Source organism: Lissotriton helveticus, chromosome 7 (genome assembly GCF_964261635.1).
Source record: "Lissotriton helveticus chromosome 7, aLisHel1.1, whole genome shotgun sequence".
Classification (NCBI taxonomy): domain Eukaryota; kingdom Metazoa; phylum Chordata; class Amphibia; order Caudata; family Salamandridae; genus Lissotriton; species Lissotriton helveticus.
In genome coordinates, this window is record NC_136068.1 from 838,281,461 (window position 1) to 838,300,784 (window position 19,324).

Consider the following 19,324-nt stretch of genomic DNA (forward strand, 5'->3'; position numbering starts at 1 on the left):
CAAATGCGTGCAGTATTTTCAGTGCTTTATTCCGTGCATATAATTCAGCCAGCAAAATGCCATGACGCGTTTCACCTCTCACAGAGGCTTGATCACATGATGTGTCACAGACATAGAAGAGGGTATATATGTAAAAACGGTTGATTGCAAACCATTTACAGCTGTGTGTGTTTTTTCTAAATGCAATCATAGACATAGTAGAGATATTGCCACGAAGGAAATACTAAGCAGCAAGCAGCAAGGTTAAAGGGCAAGTGCCCAACATTGTACAGAAATATATCTTCCGAATGTTTAGAAAAATATATACTATATACAAAATAAATAATTATGTAGAAAAATAGACCATCTATTTACAATCATATTTACATATTATTAAGAAAAACCAATTTAAAAGGAAGTCATATTCACATATAAAAACGCATTTCATATAACCTCAAATATTAGCATTGGTCTTGCTGGACTGGTGTAGGATACAATAAAGAAAATGGGGAGGAGTGGAAGATTCAAAACTCCGTTGATCCCCCACCTCGCAATCCCCAATCCTACTCCAGTGGTCTACCCATAGCCTGAAAATGTCTAAGTTGAATGTTTAGCATCTTAGCTGTTACATATATACATACCCTACATAATCGTACTGGGGAAAGATCACCCAAAGTGAATAAATGTGAAAATTATTTAAAAACGACATCATAATAGTCTGGTTATAATCGGGGATTCGAGCACTCAAGTTGTTAATCATAATGTTGTCCAATCCCAAATAGTACAGCCAAACAAGAGAAATGGAAACCTAATCTCTCATATAAACTGATGTGCAAAAAATATATGAGCCAGTATAATCATAGGCAAGTATACATATCCTCGGTGGCGTTAAGGCCTCCCGGGGCCTTACTATTGAACTCCAGAATGTATCTCGTCTCTAGTAGCCTCAATTGAGCATCCCTGTTCCCCCCTCTTTTAAGGGGCGGGATCGTGTCCACCAAAAAGTAGACCAATCTATCTGGATTGCTATTATGGATCTGCTCAAAATGTCGTGCAACAGGGTAAGCTGGATCTTTGCCTGAAATGGCTCGAAGATGCTGCAAGATCCGTTTGTGGGCGGGCAGTCGGGTGCTGCCCACATAGCATAGCCCACACGGACATTGAAGCACATATACTACGTATTCAGTTTTGCACGTTAGTCTATGCTTGATGGCTATAGGCCTATCATGGAATGGGATAGAGTAATGGGTTTTACTGAGTCCCTGCCTGCAAGCTTTACAGAAAGGACACCTTTTGAAACCTCTGCTGAGGTCCATCCAGGTTCCTGAGAGGGGCTTGTCCAGAGTGCTGCTCACTAAAGCTTTTGCCATAGACGGAGACCTACGAAAAGTCAGTTGTGGCTTGATAGGTACAAGGTTGCCAATGACCGGATCTCTCTTAACCAGGTTCCAATTTCTGCTGAAAATCTTGCGAATTTCAGCATGTTGGACACTATAGGTGACAATTGCCCTTGATTGTATGGTTTCAGAATTGGTTACAGTTACAGTTACCAGCCCCTTACCTTTCAGGGCCTGTGCCCTTGGAATATTTTTCGTGCGCTCTATAGCACTGTCCACCACATCCGCTCTGTATCCTCTCTCTAAAAAGCGGCTCCTGCTGTCTTTCTGTGCTATATCACACTCCTTCTCAGTACTACAGAGCCTTCTCATGCGCAACATTTCCCCATAGGGAATGCTGCGTATGAGGTGTCCAGGGTGTTGGCTGGTAGCGTGTAAGAGAGTGTTACCTGAGGTCTCTTTTCTATAGGCCCTTGTCTCCAATGCACTATTCTCGATATACACTTCTACATCTAGGAAGTTTATTCTCTCCTTGTGTATTGTGGATGTGAACTCCAAATTATAGTTGTTATTATTCAATTTGCACACAAAGTCAGTTGCTTCTTTCACATCTCCCCTCCAAACAAAGAATAAATCATCTATGTACCTGCAATATAGGACTATGTTCTCCCTCATGATGGCTTCGTGGTCCCCCATGAGGACCCGCTCCTCCCACAGTCCCATGTGTAAACACGCGAAACTGGGGGAAAAGCAGGCCCCCATGGCCACCCCCCTTATCTGTTGGTAAATTTGGCCATAGAACAAAAAGAAAACTGTTCTAAACAAAGTCTCAACATGCTGATGATCATCCTGTTGTGGTGTACATAGATCATATATATATATATGCACAGTAAGTTCCGCTCCTTTACGCTGCCAGCCAGTCGCGAAAGGGAAACAGGATACGGACACTAATTCTTTCGTGGAAATATCAGATCTTTATTATTCCAGCAGCTATGACGCGTTTCGGTTCCTTCTTTAACCTTGCTCACATACAGAAACCTCCTCCGCAAGTTATTTAAATACCCACAGTGCTTAGTGAAAAAAGTGAAAACTCTATGGTGGTTTCTATGTCAGGTGATCTGAATGGACATAAAAAACGTACTAACACAAATGCGCATTGCTTTGCCTTTGTTCAACAAGTTTGTTTGCTGGACAGGTAAGAATTTTCATCTTTGTTTAAAACTATTATGTTGTTTGCACTGGTATATCCAATCAGTATGTTGAACAGTGAGAATATATATTGTTAAAAAGCCTAAAAGCTTATACCCATGATATTATTAAGGTTTTTAACATCCCTATGGCTGATTTTCAGGGGTGTATTATTTCAATAAGTTGTTAGAAAAATGCAGGACACAATAAATAAAAGGGGATTATCGTTCCCTATTAAATATGTGATGCTAGAACAATAAATACATTTTCGATAATTTAAAAATCATTCATTGGTAATTGCATGTGCAAAATAAGCAAAACTGTCCCCCTATGGCCATGTTTTGATTGTTTCTGTATAAATTCATAACATATAATGTGGAACATACAATATTGATATAAAATAAACTAGTAGAAATGAGCAAATTCAGCAAAGATGTAGTCATGTAAACAATTAAATAGCATCCTATTGTTGGAGGCTATGGTGTACAGTGTGCTAGCTTCTAAAGTGTTCTAGTTATGTGCAAAAGTGCAAAATATTGTAATTGTTCCCTCACCGATGGATGTTAAATATATCAAAAAAGAATTTAAGATATATAGAAAAGAATGGGTAGGGTAGGTTACAACTGGGGAAGGAAAAATTGTTAAAACCTATTATTCAGTGCTTGTCGAATAGAGTAGCTTATTGTTTTATGCAATACAGAAAGTTGTGAAGATCTTCAGTTTTGTTAAGACCCCTTGGAGATTGAGATCCCTTTTGTAAAGGTGATGGTAGGGCAGTTTGGTAGATCTGGTGCTAAGACTGCATCTGTTAAGATAATTGGCCAATTGCATTTTATGATGGTTCTGATTTGGCGCTCTTGTTGGGTAAATGTCAAGATGAGTCTGGGTATATTTTCTTCTGTTTCACTTGTTTGTTCAGCATTAGGTTTACAAGGTTCTAGCAGGGAATCTTAGGTCTATTTTTGACTTTTGTGACTGTTTGGTTAAGGGTAGATGCTTTGTATCCCCTCTCCCGAAATTTTTGAAGTGCTTCATTGGTGCATCCATCTTGTTCTTCTCTAGTGCTACAAATACTTTTGATTCTTAACGCCTTAACCGCAGCAGTTTTTCCGCCGCGGTGCGGGCGTTCTAAAGGTTAGGCGGGGCTTCGTCAGCCGTTGGCCGACGGCAGCACTGGGGAGGGGGCGCTCCCGTCGGCCAATGGCCGACGGGAGCACGGAAGGGGTTAAAAGCTCTCCATATGGGATGCTTTGTACTAGGTGTTGTGGGTGTGTACTAGAAGCATGGAGCGTTGAATTGCCTGCAGTCATTTTTCTGTGTAGTGTAGTTTGTATGTTCCCTTCATGTACATAGACCTTAACATCTAAGAAAACCACTTCCAGATCACTGATATGCGAAGTGAATTTTAAATTTACTGAATTGTTATTGATGTCATGTACAAATGAAGTAGCACTTTCTATACTGCCCTGCCAAACCACAAAAACATCGTCGATGTAACTGATCCAATGTTGGACTTGGCCAGCATATTTGTCGAGCTCTGTTGGCCTTAGGACCAGCTCCTCCCACCAGCCTACCATCAAACAGACATAGCTGGGGGAGAAGCAGGATCCCATTGCCACACCCCCAATTGTTTGTACATTTGTGATGCGAACCTGAAATAGTTGTTGTTAAGGCACCAGCTTATACATTTTATCAATGTTTTGTGCTGTTCATAATATTCAACAGGTCTGGTCCCTAAGAAATGTGCAACTGCCTCAAGTCCCATGTTGTAGTCAATGCAGGTGTACAATGACTCTATGTCTAGAGTGATGAATTGCATGTTTGTGCTCCATTTGACACGAGATCTTGCAGATAGTAATCTACATATTGTGAAATATGTTCTCCCATGCTATTAATAGCTGAGATAATGGTACGTCCAGGGATTGGGCTGACATTTTTATGCATCTTTGGTACAATATATATTGATGGAATTGTTGGATGTTCCACCCAGAGAAATTTGAATTCTTCCTGGGATATGGTTCCGTCACGTTTGAATTGGTGCAGTTGTTTGATCAACATTTTTTTGCCTTGGTGTATTCACTCATCGTAGTTTGTTTGTAGCCGATAGAATCTGCCAGTTGTCGCTGTGCTTCTTTGATGTAATCTTGTTGAGGCCAGAGCACAATGTTGCTGCCTATATCCGATTGTTTGATTACCACATCGTGGTTGTTGCTCAGTTTTTCCATCAGTTTCATATATTCCATTTGTTTGTTGGTTTTTTGTTGTTTGTTACAATTGGCTCGATGGTACATTTGTTTTATGTCCTCGGTAATCTTTTCATGAAAGATATCTATGGAATCCTTTGGCATTTGTGGTACAAATGTAGATTTTTTCTTAAAAGGGCTGCTTCCTGCTCCCTTTTGTAGGATATCCGCTAGCCAGCTCTCAAATACGTCCCTTGTAGATATATATATGTATATATATATTTATATATATATATATATATATATATATATATATACATTTTTTTTCGCTCGAACTCCTTCGTTTTCAGAAAAGAGATTTATGCACTCACGGGGGTATTCCAACAGAAGGTTTTTAATACAGATTTGACCAGCAACAGACGCGGACGCGTTTCGGCGAAAATGCCTTTTTCTATGTCAATAACATTTCGGGAATGATATGTTTTTAAACATTTCACCTTCAACAAAACAGAGAAAGGACTGTCGCGCTCATTCCATAAGCAGCGCCATTTTAAAGTGTCAAAATACTTTTACATTTAATGTGCATGACTTATTTTCTACAGAATTGAAACTCAAACAACCATTCTATCCATGTGTAAATCACACTTTCCCAAGTATACATTTGTCGCTATGTCAATACATTAATCATGATTGAACATAGTTGTATAAATTTACTAGTTGTGTATCAATCACAACATGTCATCTGCCGTGTATCGGCCCGCCAATTTCCCTGAGACAAGTGAGTGATCTCGCCATGTGTCCTTTCCCTGCTCACTATTAACAACTTTAAGTCAAATTTGTTTACTTTCTATAATTTATTTTTTCTTCCTTTTTTCACTATTTACTTTTTTCATTTGCAAATCAACATTCAAAATACAAACTAGTTATTCCAATTTAAAACTTCAAGATTCCACAATCCAAAATTTCGAAAATTCAGAAATTCAAAATTTCTAAAATTCATGAGGCACCAATTCATCTTACAATAATCCATCAATTAATTCATTTTAACTTTCAACACGTTCCAGGAAAGTATTACATTCATATGCAGATTACAATATACTTTTGAAGAAAAATCCCATCTCAACTTTGTGATACCAATTACAGTCTATACATAATTATTTTCAGAATTTGAAATTCATGTTCCGATGTGTATTGCCAAGGCTTCCCCACTATTCAATCCCCCTGGAGATTTGGTTAGGAGATCTATTATATAACGTGATTCAAGTCTCCGTAACTTCTTTATTCTATCCCCTCCTTGGGCATTCGGGGGAACGTGATCTAAGCCAAAACACTGTAATTGGTTTTGATCGCTCCAATGCTACTCCGCGAAATGTCGCGCCACCGGATATGCCTGATCGATCTTCTCAATTGCCCGTAAAATCTCCAGTATTCTTATTTTCAGCTGATGGACCGTACTGCCTATATAACGGAGCCCGCATGGGCATACTAGAAAGTACACCACATAGGGCGTGCTGCACGTTATAAACTTGGATATTTTCTTTGTTCTCCCTGTGTCCGGTATGGTGTATGTTAACACCCTTTTGCTGTTTGCGCAGGCTTTACACCTTCTGCAGGGATTAAAACCCGTCATTTCTCTTAAGGTGTTCCCTCTCTGTGGTGTTTTATCTAAATGACTTCTCACTAACTTGTCACAAATAGATCTAGCCTTTTTAAATGTCATTAGTGGGAAATTGGGAATGTCCTCACCTATGACAGTAATGTTTCAAAATGTGCCAATTCTTTTTTAGCATTTGTCTCAAATGATTGGCTTCAATGGAATACGGTGTTACCAATCGAAATTTTCCTTTATCATTTTTGGGGTGTTTTTTCTCCATCAACAGTGTCTATCTTGGTATTGTTTTCACTTTACACAGTGTTGCATTCAACATTTCAGGTCTGTATCCCCTTACTGTAAACCTGGCTAAACATTCTGAGGCAGCCGCCTCAAAATCCTCCTCTCGAGTGCAATTCCTCTTTAACCTCAGGAGTTCGCCATAGGGTATACTAAGAACTAGTTTCTGGGGTTGGCTAGTAGTCGCAAATAATATGGAATTTCCTGCTCTGGATTTCCGGTAAAGAGCTGTTTCAATATTGCCCCCTTCAATGAACACCCTCAGGTCCAGGTAGTCCACTGCCACTGGACTAACTGTGCCTGAGAAGTGTAAATTGACATCATTAGTGTTCAGAAGGTCGATGTACTTCAGAGCTGTATCCTCTGTTAGCCCTGCTACACAATATAAAGGTCATCGATACCACTCTATTACCTTTCCACTGGTGTTTTCGCCCTGGTAGGTTCTGGGCACCTGCTCCTCCCACCAGCCAACGAACAACTTCCCATAGCTGGGGGCGAAGCAGGTGCCCATCGCTGTACCGGATAGCTGTCGGTAGTGTTGATCCTCAAACTGAAAAATGTTGTGCGTCAGGCAAAATTCCCAAAATTCCACTAACATAAGGTTATGTTGTACACACCTCAACTGTCTTTTGTTCAAATAGAATTTAATGGCCTCCAACCCAGCTCCATGTTTCTATGCATGTGTAAAAGCTTGTAATGTCTAATACCATCAATAGATAGGTGGGATCCCATTTTACACACTTTTTTAAAAAAAAATTTGAGAGGACCTTTATTGTTTCAGCAAGGAAATACAAACATGGGCCTACAACCATTCCGTCCGGCCGCTAATTAAGTCGGAAATAGAGCAATACATTATAGAAAAAGACAGCTGCACGGAAATCAAAGTCTGAAGAGCGTCCAGGATAGAACACACGCGTAAACTCACAATATGAGAACAAGGATCCAAGAAGGTCCATTTTACAACAAAGAAAAATAAAATTAAAATTAAAATCAATGCCGTACGGGGGCGTGGCCGAGACGGCAGGCATGGCGGACGTGGCTTGAGCGAGCTCCGTCCCGCCGCTCACCATCTTTGAAGATATCCTGCGTTCCCCCGACCTGATTCTGCCCCAAAGTGTGTGGCTGTCCGCGGGAGCAGTAGGGGACGACTCGACGGCGGTTTGAGCACCCTAGCTTGCTGTTTTCTGCCTCCTTCGGCGGTGTGGAGCTGTGCCGGTGGTGAGGCCTGCACGGAGCCCCGGAGCCGGGACCTAGATTTTGCGGGCGGCCCGCCCGGAAGTGAGGAGACGCCGAGGAGTCCGGGGCGCGGAGTTCAGCCCCTGCCGTGAGACCGGCTACTGACGTGCGGGCAGTGCGGAGGCCGGTGCGGCTGCGGGACCAGTGATTTGCGGGCGGAGAGCCCGGAGCACGGACGGTGCTTGGACAAGTAAGGGGCGCTGGCGTGGTGCGAGGCCTAGTGGGGGAGGGGACGCTCCGGAGGCAGTTCCCGGCCCTGTTCGGCGGTCGGATCGGACCGCGGGGATTGGGGGGCCTTGGAGCACCAGGGGGCGGCTGCTCATCCGTCCCTCACCTTCCTCTCCTCCCCCCGTGGCCCCCCCCTCTTTGCATCATTTGGTGGGCCCGGGCCGGTCCCTGGGGGCCACAGTTCTGGAGAGACGGGTCTCACCATTCGGCGGCTGTACCGGGCCGCGGGGTCCTACCCTGGTGGGGAGAGACTGCCCTTAGGAGTGTCTGGCCACTGTTGGGCGATTGCCTTGAACGTCTCCACCAGGGTAGAGCGGAGTGCGACCTGAGTGGCGGCCGGTGATACATGAGGCTGAGAACATTGCAGCGCTCTACCCGTGGGCCCAGACACGAAACTGGCTTGCTTCTTGGAGCGTTGAGGGCAGCGCCGCTGGTGCATTCTTTGAGGTGCCTGAGATCGCGCCGTCCTGACTGGGGGGTGCCTATCCCTGACCTACACGTTGGCGGTTGGGGCTGCCATTGGACCTCGAGCTCCCTAGAGAACTGTCGAGGAACCGGAGTGCGCCATGACAAGGGGAGGCAACAGTGGGGGCACTTCGAAACAGGGCCCGATGGATAAATTTGCCGGGCCGAGTGGGGGAGCCGGGGCCGCCGGAGGTCACCAGGGCTCCGGACCCGACAATGCGGCGTTGATGGCGGCGATTACGCAGTCTAGAGACATGTTGGATGCTAAGATAGGGGCGGTCGGTGCAGATGTTACCCTGCTTCGACAGGATTTACGCAACGCGGTGGCCCGCATCACTGAAGCCGTGACCAGGATTTCGGGTGTGGAGGACGACGTGGTGATCCTCAAGAAGAAGGTTGCCGCCATGGAGGGGATTCAAAGGGGCCTGGCGCTGCGGGTTGAGGACGCGGAAGGACGGGCCAGAAGAAATAACCTGCGCTTTGTGGGCTTTCCGGAGGACTGTGAGAAGGGGAACATGGAGGAGTCCATGTCGCGCTGCTTCGTCATAGAGCGAGCGCATCGTGCTTTACTCCCGAAGCCCCCTACCGGTGCTCGTCCCCGCGCGGTGATAGCCAAACTGCTCAACTATCACGACAGGGACGTTATATTGCGACAAGCCCGTGCCAAGGACCCCCTCATGTATGATAATCACAAAATCCTCATCTTCCCCGACTACACTAGACTGGTTCAGCAGCAGCGACAATCTTTCACTGCAGCGAAGGCACGCCTACAGGAACTGAAAATCCCCTATGCCCTGCTATATCCGGCCCGGCTGAGAGTGGTATTTCAATCTCGCACTCAATTCTTTAACTCTCCGGAGGACGTCTTTGAGTGGACAGATGAGACAGTGCGTGTTAAGGTGCATACTCCGCCGAGACGGGGTTCGGATTCGTCATCCACGACGGAACATAGGAAGACGCCGCGCAGATCACGCAGCAGGAGCAACTGGAGGGCGCGTTCCAAGAAGCGCCCGCCTCCCCAGGAGGAACCGGAGGAGGCAGTGGATGCGCCAACCTCCTCCCCCCCGAAATCTTGAGACCCTGTGTTGCATCATGCTTGGCGACGGTTAGGGCCCGAAGGGGCTGAGAGGGCTCCATGGGGGTGGGGGGGGGGGGCGGATGCTGATAGCGGACATGCCACTTGATCTGGTACTGCATAACAGTTTGTTGGCGGGTGGAGTGTGGGTCGGGAGACGCTCAAGACAGAGCGGGCCTTCTCCCGGACTTTGTTCCCGCGAGTTGGGTGGGGGTTGTTTGAAGCCTAGTGGGTAGTTGGGAGGGATCCATTGGAGCAGTGAGTCTCTGGCCTCCCGTTGGGGGTTCGAGACTGTCTGCGCCGCGACAGGTACTTCGATGTTGCTGAGGTATGGGGTGGGGGGTTGGAGGGTGGGCTGTTGTCACAGTTTGAGGAAGGGGGGTAGGTGTGAGGGTAGTTAGGGGGGGAAGGGGTTGGGGGGGCAGTCTTGGTTTTTGCACGGTGTCTACGGAAGTTGGGAGGTGTATGTATGTATGTGTGTGGCCTCTGATGCCAGACAGTTTGCAGGTATGGCCTATTGATGGCGGTTGATGGTCAGGAGGTGGAACCCCCTCGAGCTTCATTACGAGTATTGAGCTGGAATGTGCGAGGGGTGCTTGATAAAATTAAGAGGGGTGCGGTGCTACGGATGGGGAAGAAAGAAAAAGCGGATGTCTTGCTCCTTCAAGAAACCCACCTCATGGGCACCAAGACCCTTAGTCTGCGTAGATATGGATTCGACCAGGTGTTTCATGCGGGGTTTGCGAGAGGGTCCAGAGGGGTTGCGATTCTGATTCACCGCAGAGTACGGTATATTCACGAGACACAGTGGCTGGATGTGCATGGTCGGTATGCGTTGGTCAAGGGAATGGTGGGAGGTGAGCCCATGGTGTTCGGCAGTGTCTATGCCCCACCACCGCTGCAGGAGGCCCTGATAGAACGACTGTTTGATGTTTGGGCCGAGATTCCACATGTGTTGACTATTGTGGGAGGGGACTGGAACGATGTGATGAATGGACGACTGGACCGATATAGGCCTGGGGTGGGTCCACTGCCCGAGGTTGCCACAAAACTGAGCAGGATGGCGCAGGGGATGGGTTGGTTGGATGCCTGGCGATACCAGCATGCATGTAGTCGTGAGTACACATTTGTCTCTGCAGTCCATAAATCCTTCTCTCGCCTCGATTACCTCTTTGTCCCCCAGCCCTGGATAGGGAGGGTGGGCTCTACCTCGATACTTCCGAGGGGCCTGTCGGACCATTCTCCGATCTCCTTGACGCTGCTTTTAGATGCGAAGCGACAGCCGTTTCGTTGGCGCCTCTCTACGTGGCACCTGCAGCGTGATGACTACCAGTCTCACATGAGGGAGGCGATAGCGCATTGCTGGACGGAGAATGATGGCCCGGAAACGGATGCCATGACCCAGTGGGAGGCCCTAAAGCCGGTGCTTCGCGGAGTGGACATTGCGTGGTGCGCAGCGAACCGTAGGGCCCACAAGTTGGCCGTTGAGGAGGCGGCGAGTCAGGTCCGTAGCCGGGAAGCGGAAAGCACGTCGGGTGGTAGTGGTGACGCAGTGGGGCAGCTGTTATATCATCAACAGGTGTACTCCTCCTTATTATTAGATGAGGCCCGCCAAGTTTGGCTAGCTACCCAGAGTAGGATATATCAATGGGGGGACAAATCCAGCACGATGCTTTACCGGCTGTGCCAGGGCACCTTTCAGGCCCAGCCCCTGCCGGGGCTCCGGGACGAACTGGGTGGCCCTATAGTGGCCCCGACGGTCCTGGCCGACGCTGTATGCCCCCCGGGAGTCTCTCCCGGCGGAAGAGATTGACAAATTCCTGGCAGACCTTCCGCCCCGGGCGCTCTCGGACGAGGCTCGTGCCCGTCTGGATCTCCCGTTGTCGGCTGAGGAGCTGGGGGAGGCTCTAGGTGAGCTGAACTCTGGCAAGGCCCCTGGGCCTAACGGCTTCCCATGTGAATTCATGAAAACGTTCCATCTCCAATTGGGGATGCGTTATAGGAAGGCTCTGGAGGCGGCCAGGGATCGTGGATGTCTGCCGGCAGACTGGCGACACGCGGAGGTGGTGGTCTTTTGCAAACCGGGAAGGCCGCCGGATCGCCCTGAGTCGTACCGACCGATATCCTTGCTTAATTTTGAGGCGAAGGTGTTGGCCAAGGCCTTGGCGAAGCGCCTACTCCCTTACATTACGGACCTGGTTCACCCTGACCAGGCCGGTTTTATGCCCCATAGAGCGATGCGACATAATATCCGACGAGCACAGTTAGTGGTGGAGGCGGCGCGAGCGGCGGGAATCCCGGCGGCCCTTTTCCTAGCGGATATTGATAGGGCGTTCGACTCCCTGAGCTGGCAATTTCTCCGGGCGCTTCTTCTCCGCCTCAATTTGGGCCCGCGCTTCCTATCCTACATTCATTTACTATATACTGACTTGACGGCGGCGGTGAGAGTAGCGGGAGCAGTGTCCAATTCGTTCCCGATAGGCAGAGGTACCCAGCAGGGGTGCCCCCTCTCGCCATACCTGTTCGCTCCGGCGATGGAACCACTGGCGGCGTGGGTGAGAGTGGATGCACAGCTGCATGGGGTCGACTGGATGGGGGGCCCGTCGGACAAAGACGCGCTATATGCGGACGATGTCCTCTTCTTTCTTACGGACCTAAATAGATCTGGTCCTAGAGTCCTGGAGATCATGCGCATTTTCGGCGAGGTGTCCGGACTCACGCTTAATGTGCAGAAGTCGAAATTGTGGGCCCTAGGAGGTGGCGACGCCCTGGGCCCTTGGGCTTCGGCCCTCTAGGTGGTGACGGGAGGCCTGAAGTATCTCGGTGTCTATCTGACCGATGTGCCGGGAGTCTCGTGGACCCGCAATGTGCTCCCCGTGTGGGATAAAGTGAGGTCGGATATGCAAATATGGTCCAGGATGCCCCTTATTGTCTATGGATGCTCGGCCATCTTTAAGATGGTAGCACTGCCCCGTATTCTTTACCAACTACAGAATCACCCATATCCTATTTCGCCGCAGTGGTTTCGACAAGTGAACTCGGCTCTGGGTCGGTTCTTATGGACAGGGGGGGCAGTGAGGGTGGCGCTCCGCACCTGCTTCCTTTCGACTTATTGTGAAGGGCTGGCAACCTCGGACGTCCAGTCTTATTACCAAGCTTCGCACCTGCTGGTCCTCAATGACTGGTGGTATGGTGATCGTGGCGACCCGACCTATGCTCTGGAGAGATACCTGATGGACCCGCACACGCTCCACACGGTCTTATACTCGGCGGCCCTCCGGAGAAGACTCCCGGTGGTCACTCAGACGGTGTTTAGGGTGTGGCGCGAGACGCTAAAACGTATGGGTTGGTGGAACAAGCTGACAGGGGAGACCCCATTGTGGCACAATGGGAGGTTGCCGGCTCTGGCGTCCCTGCGTGGCTTTGAGGGCTGGGACGCTATCGGCACATCGACGCTGGGCCACGTTATGAAGGGTGCGGTTCTCAAACTATTTCAGGCTCTGCGAGATGAATACGAAATGCCCCAGTCTCAATTTTTTCGGTACCTGCAGCTCAGGCACGCCCTGACCCCCGCTATAGCGGACTTGACCTCTCTACCGGAGTTCAGTCCCCTGGAAGCTAAACTATTTATGGGGGAATTGGAATCCAAAAAAATTTCTAGCATATACCAAACGTTGGTTACACACTGTTCCCCGTTCCTTGATAGGCTGCGCCTGGTGTGGGAGGAAGAGCTGGGGAGGTTGGAGGAGGAGGACTGGAGAGAAGCCCTTGAAGCCCCCAGGGGGGCAGCGATCGCAATGCGCCTGCGCTTTATTCAATTTAAATACCTCCATAGGGCGTATTATACGAGGGAACGACTGTGGAGGGCGGGGCTGATTGCCTCCCCGGAGTGCCTGCGATGTGGAAGTGAGACGGGTTCCTTTATTCATACGGTGTGGGAGTGCGTGCGACTGCGGAGATTCTGGTCCGGAGTGTGGGATTGTCTGGAGGAGGTGCTAGGCTGGGAACTTCCCCGTTCACCGAAGCTGGGCCTCCTGCATGTTATGGAACGTGTGGGGGGGAATGTGTATAAACGCCACTTGCTCCTATTGGGCCTCGAAGTGGCCAAAAGAGACATTGCCCGGGCCTGGAAGGCGCCTCGAGCCCCGTTGCTAGAAGTATGGAAACGAGGCAGAGACTATAATATGGGGCCGGAACGCCCAATATTTGAGGCCAGGGGGTGCCCTACGAAACATTTTAAGGTCTGGAAAAAATGGGCGGACTACCGGGGCCTACTGCTGGACCCCCCGGCGCCTCGGGACACCGACATAGCTAGTGTCCTACCTGTCTCTGGATGAAGAGGTTCACACGCAGCTCTTTTCCTTGCTAAATTCCTCTTGATAGACACTGTCGACACCGTGCGGGGTTGTGGGAGGGTACCGGGTGGGGCAGCGGAGGGTGGGATGCGGGGGGAATGTTGACTGAATATATCTGAACATGATTCTCTGATGAACACGCTGCCTCTCTGATTGTTAGGGAGCGGTGCTTTATTTCCTGTATTCTGTCGGCTTCTGAAAACTAATAAAATTTTGTTCTGAAAAAAAAAATCAATGCCGTACAGTCAGACACGCTCCTACGATAGCGAACAAAAAGCAGAAAACCCGCCAGCAGTGCAAATGCATTCGAAGTAATGGGGGATAGGGCTTTTGGGTCAGGATAGTTATAAAAAACACATACAGTGCGGTGCGAGCTATGCCCCATCCCTCAAAGCGAAACACACTGTAGGAAACATAAAAGACGACGACATCGAAAAGAGAAAGACAAAGGGCCATAAAGACAAAGAAAGGACAAAATAACAATCCCATCCCCCTACCCCCCACCCTGCACCCCTGCAGAAGGTTACGGCCTACCCCCCCCCCCCCCCAGCAGCGTGCCTGTCGCCCTAATTAAGAAACCCGAAATATAGAGAAGAAGAGAGAAAAAAGAAGAAAAAACGTTGGGGAAGGACCATCGACCCGGCCACCCGCCCCCCCCCCCCACACCGCGTGCAATAATCGTCAGACAGCAATGGTAGAAGGACTACGAAAAAAAGCAATCATGTATAGCACAATCAATTATATCCCCGCTGAGCGTTCCTTAAATCACCGTCAAACAACAATAAGTCCCACCATGTCCCAAAAGATCTCACCTCTGGCCTCTTCTAGCCATAGTACCAATGTATATCTCGCTCTCAATCGGCATACAAAATAGCATGAAGGGTTCAAATGTTCCAGGAGGATCAGGAAGTGTCGTTGCTCCATAGGTCGTTAGCCACCAGTACCCCGCCGAAGACGCAGGGCGGAAATCTGTCTGTATCAATATCAACACCGATAACATTCCCAGTCCGAACACAGTTGCGCCAGCCATGGAAAAGGAATCACACGATGCGGCAAGCGCTGAAACACCGCCGGGGCAGCCCAAAACATGGATCGACGTCGTTCTGTCACTCGCCAAGCAGACAAGGGCCCCAATGAGTCAATCACATGTGCAACAGGTGTACCCATAGCAGTCTCATGAGCCAAGGCTATCAGTGACTCTACGGACTTAAACGTAGCGGAGGCATTCGTCAGTGACACAGAGGCGGGCAGATCGGCGCCTACACGAGAATGAACCAAGCCTACGTGGAACGGCGGAACAACAATGGCGGCCATCCTTCTTCCCAGTTCCCGGGCCTCCCGGATCAGAGTCATTTGCAGGGTTGTTAATGCAGCCAGTACATCTCTGGACGTGGGCCCTTTCTCATGATGCCAATCCCCGGGTCTCTCTTGTACAGCGGTTTCTCTGCCCGGATGAAGGGTGCGGAAAAGGGTGCCATCCGCCATCTTAGCCGTTACGGCCTCCTCCTTCTCCATCTCACCTCAGGACCGGGCCCCACACCAGGATGCAACAGGATTCACAGGAGGACCCCAAAAAGCAAAGCAGGCATCTCAACGGAGGGTCACCAAAGGGCTAAACAAATTCTCTGCCGCTCCCCGGGAGGCACCCGTCAGTCCCGGGAGAAGTTGTTAATGCCCTGGCATCACACCGAGGGCGGGCCGAGTATCAGGGTTCCCCTCCGGTCCTGTTGTATTGCACTTCCCGCAGAGCAATCTGCTATTCGGAGGAGGTCGGCACTGTCGCCTTTGGCCAGCAGATCTCAGGTTCCCTCCGACCGACTCCCCTCCGCAGCCAGAGGCCGCTGTTGTTGCAGTCGCGGCCGGATACTCCTCTCACTCGAGATCCCGGTCCCGGCACAGTGAAGGCCGCCGAACAGTCGGGGGCATTTCTCCGGGTCTACCGCATGGAAAAGCCTCAGGAGCAGACGGTAAGTGAACGGTGTCCTTCGCCTACTTAGATATGCAATTATTGCACCGGATAATTGCCAGGATATATGTGCGGGGTGAGAGGGCTCACGGAGCCGAGCGTTTATGCAGCCATCTCGGTCGCCATCTTGGCTCCTCCCCTTACACACTTGATTTTGTTTAAAAAATCTTTAGTATCCTTCACATAGGAATCTAATTGGGCCACAAACAAAGACAAAAATTGATCAATAAACTTTGAAACATGTTCTGTAAGTCCTTGCAATGATGAAACAATAGGCCTACCAGGTGGATGAAAATTGTCCTTATGTAACTTGGGAATGTGGTAAAAGATGGGAATCACCGGATTAGAGCTACGTAAAAACAGATGTTCTTCTTGACCCAACATACATATGTTGTACCATTTACGAATTAATTTCAATCAATGATTACATCTGAAATTACATCATCGATGACAGTACTGTGCATGGTGAGCATGAGTTATAGTTTCTTCAGTTAACTTGATGAATTTCAGTGTTTTTTTAGTTTAAAATGTTACATTTTAACTGACATTTTCACAGATATATATATATATATATATATATATATATATATATATATATATATATATATTACACTGGCTCATTCTTTTGTTCTTTAAGGACATGGCACCCAAAACATTGATATCCCATGTTAATTCGTTAATTCTCATGGGAAACTTTGCCTTCCAATACAGAAAAAAACATCTGAACGGAATTACATCATTGTTGGCAGAAAGTTAGATGTCAGATAGTATGCTTTTCGTCATTTGTTGTAAATTTGTTTCCTAGTTTTCCATAAATTTGCTTTTGAAGAGGCGCTCGTGGTGGTCATGAAGGTGTTAGTTATCCGGAAAACGTAATGATATCTGACCATTAGGTACAGCGGAACTCTCACAGTACAATTATTGAACCCTACTAACTGAGGGAGCCTTTTCTCTCATCAGCCAATGTGGTAACTCGTGATCTGATGGGACAGCAGCAAGAGCTAAATAACATTTTGAAGTGGCCATTACAGAATTTAGGGACTTGGTCCCCATGTTTTCAAAAAGTACATAAGGCGCCCGTGTAGGAAACCCTGAGCCCCATTTAATTGTGGGAGGGACCCCAGACCAGAAATTCTCTCACTCATAATTCGCCTCCATGAAGCAAACTTTGCTAGGGTCCGTTTGGGTTACCAAGGTCAGCTCACTGATCCAATAGAAATCAATAGGGGAGTACGCCAGGGCTATGTCCGGGCACCTACACGTTTCTCTCTTTTTGTTAATGGTGTGGTTCAGTAACGTTCAGAGGGTCCAGTGGACGCTCCAATTTTGGGAGGAGATAAAGTGGTAACACTATTGTTTCTAGATGATACTCTGTTAGTCTCTAAAACTCCAGGAGGGCTCCAACTACTCCTAGATCACTTTAAAACATTTTGCGACTCACATGGTCTAGAGGTTAATACCTCTAAGACAAAGCTTTTAAAACTTAACCCCCATAAGTCATTCATAGCCAAAATATCATTAGGGGGTCCTCTAGAGAAGGTAAGCACATTCGACTATCTGGGTATTACCATCTCAGATGGTATTTCATGAAAGCCCCACGTCGCCAAACAAACCCTAACGCACAAACAAATTGTGGGGGCCTTGCTAAAAGAACATAGTACTTCCTTTAGCAGACCGTTGGCGGCCCCACTCCAGATCTACGAGGCCAAGGCAGAAGGCTCCTCACTGTACATAGCTGAACTGGGGTGTTTTGAGAAGGTAGATTCCCTTTTGATCTCCGAGAACAAGTTCCTTAGGTCCCTGGTCTCTCTACCCCGAAGCACCCCACTACTTCTGCTAAGGCTGGATCTGGGTTGAGCCACCATCACTGAGAAGGCTAAATTACGCCCCTTACTGTTTGGGCTGCACGTTAGGTCTACCCCAGAGCTTTCCTCATATGCTGCTGCCCTTAATGCAGTTATTGCACTTGATCGTTCATGGAAGATTGGTTGGATCTATAATCTGAACTCTCTGTTAAGTGCAATAGGTCTAGAGAGCTATTGAGCCTCAAAGAATCCATAATTTCTGCCTAGTTAAGGTACAGTTAAGAAGCAATATTGGGACTGGGTAATACAGGGTTCTATTTCCAGTTCCTCACGGGGACGCTTAACCATGGATTTTATTAACTTTAAATTGACTGGTTCATATAAATACTATTTTGAAATAATTACCACACCCCAGGATAGGAAACTTTATATACAGTTTAGATTTGGTTGCCTTCCCTTGAATTCGTTTACTGGCTCCTGGCGACAGATAACAACTATTTCCCAGTTTTGTCCTAAATGTCCCACTATAATAGAATCCACTGCGCATGCCTTTTTATTTGTCCTGAGTACTCCTGCCCAAGAAAGAAGTGGCTGAGGTCGATCTGCAAGCAGCAGGGCACCCGACACTGCGTGAAGCTTTACGCATTTTAAGATTGGACACTAGCTCAGCAATTGTTTGCTCTGTCGCTAAGTTTCTGGGTCATATGTGGGCAATTAGAAAGCACTTGCTGAAAGTTTTAGATTGCTGTATAGGTTGCCAACCTTTTTATTCGAACAGCTCTATATTGCAGCTTTTATTTAATATTGAAACTATGGTCTGTGTTGTTCGGAAATGTTTAACCTTGTCGAGTGTGTAAATAACGTCTGAACCAGCCAGCAAAGCTGGGCATGCCATCCGAATGGGGATAGACAATGGCTTTTGCCTCCTTGGTGCCAGGTGTATATTTATGCTTGTTGAACTCTAATATGAACTGTAGATATAGCCATGATTGATATTTTATAATAGGTTTTTTAGTGTATTTTTGATAGCTTAAACTGTTAGGTGTGTAATTTACTGTATTTATACTTTTATGGTCTACGACCGAAATAACGTTTTATTTAGATTTTTCTTCAGATTATTCAAATCATTGACATTGCATTACAGTATTTATTAAATAAAGTTAGTTAATGTAAAAAAAAACCTTACATTTCAGAATCTGCGAACTCAGTCTATTCTTGTACTATATTAATAATACTTTCTGCAAACTTTCAACCTAGTTTAGTACAACACTTATTCCGTTTAAACTCAACTTACCTCCAGAGAATTATGTTAAAATATATTCTGCTCCTCTAGACAGCAGCTCCCAGCCCCCTTCGCCCTCTAACTCCCTGCACTTGCTGAACCACCCCTGAGTTAACCACCTTTTCTAGTTGCTAGTAGCTGCTAATGCCATCTATCGACTATACATGGCACAGGCGTACTGTAGATGGTACTTTTGTGGGACCGAGTGCAGCCTTACGGCCAGCCCAACTACGCACGGCCAAATGGCATGCGCTACTGAGATTGGCAGCACATGGGATGTTAGGGGCAGGACCTGGGCGAAGGTTGAGTTCAGCGGAGTGGGGAAAACATGGAG

At 47.7% G+C, this 19,324-nt stretch overlaps 1 protein-coding gene across 1 annotated transcript in view; it reads left to right on the forward strand.

Moving 5' to 3' along the window:
• STING1 (stimulator of interferon response cGAMP interactor 1) overlaps positions 1-19,324 on the forward strand; it is a 409,277-nt gene that overhangs the window by 388,559 nt on the left and 1,394 nt on the right. The gene's annotated exons all lie outside the window — the stretch shown is intronic.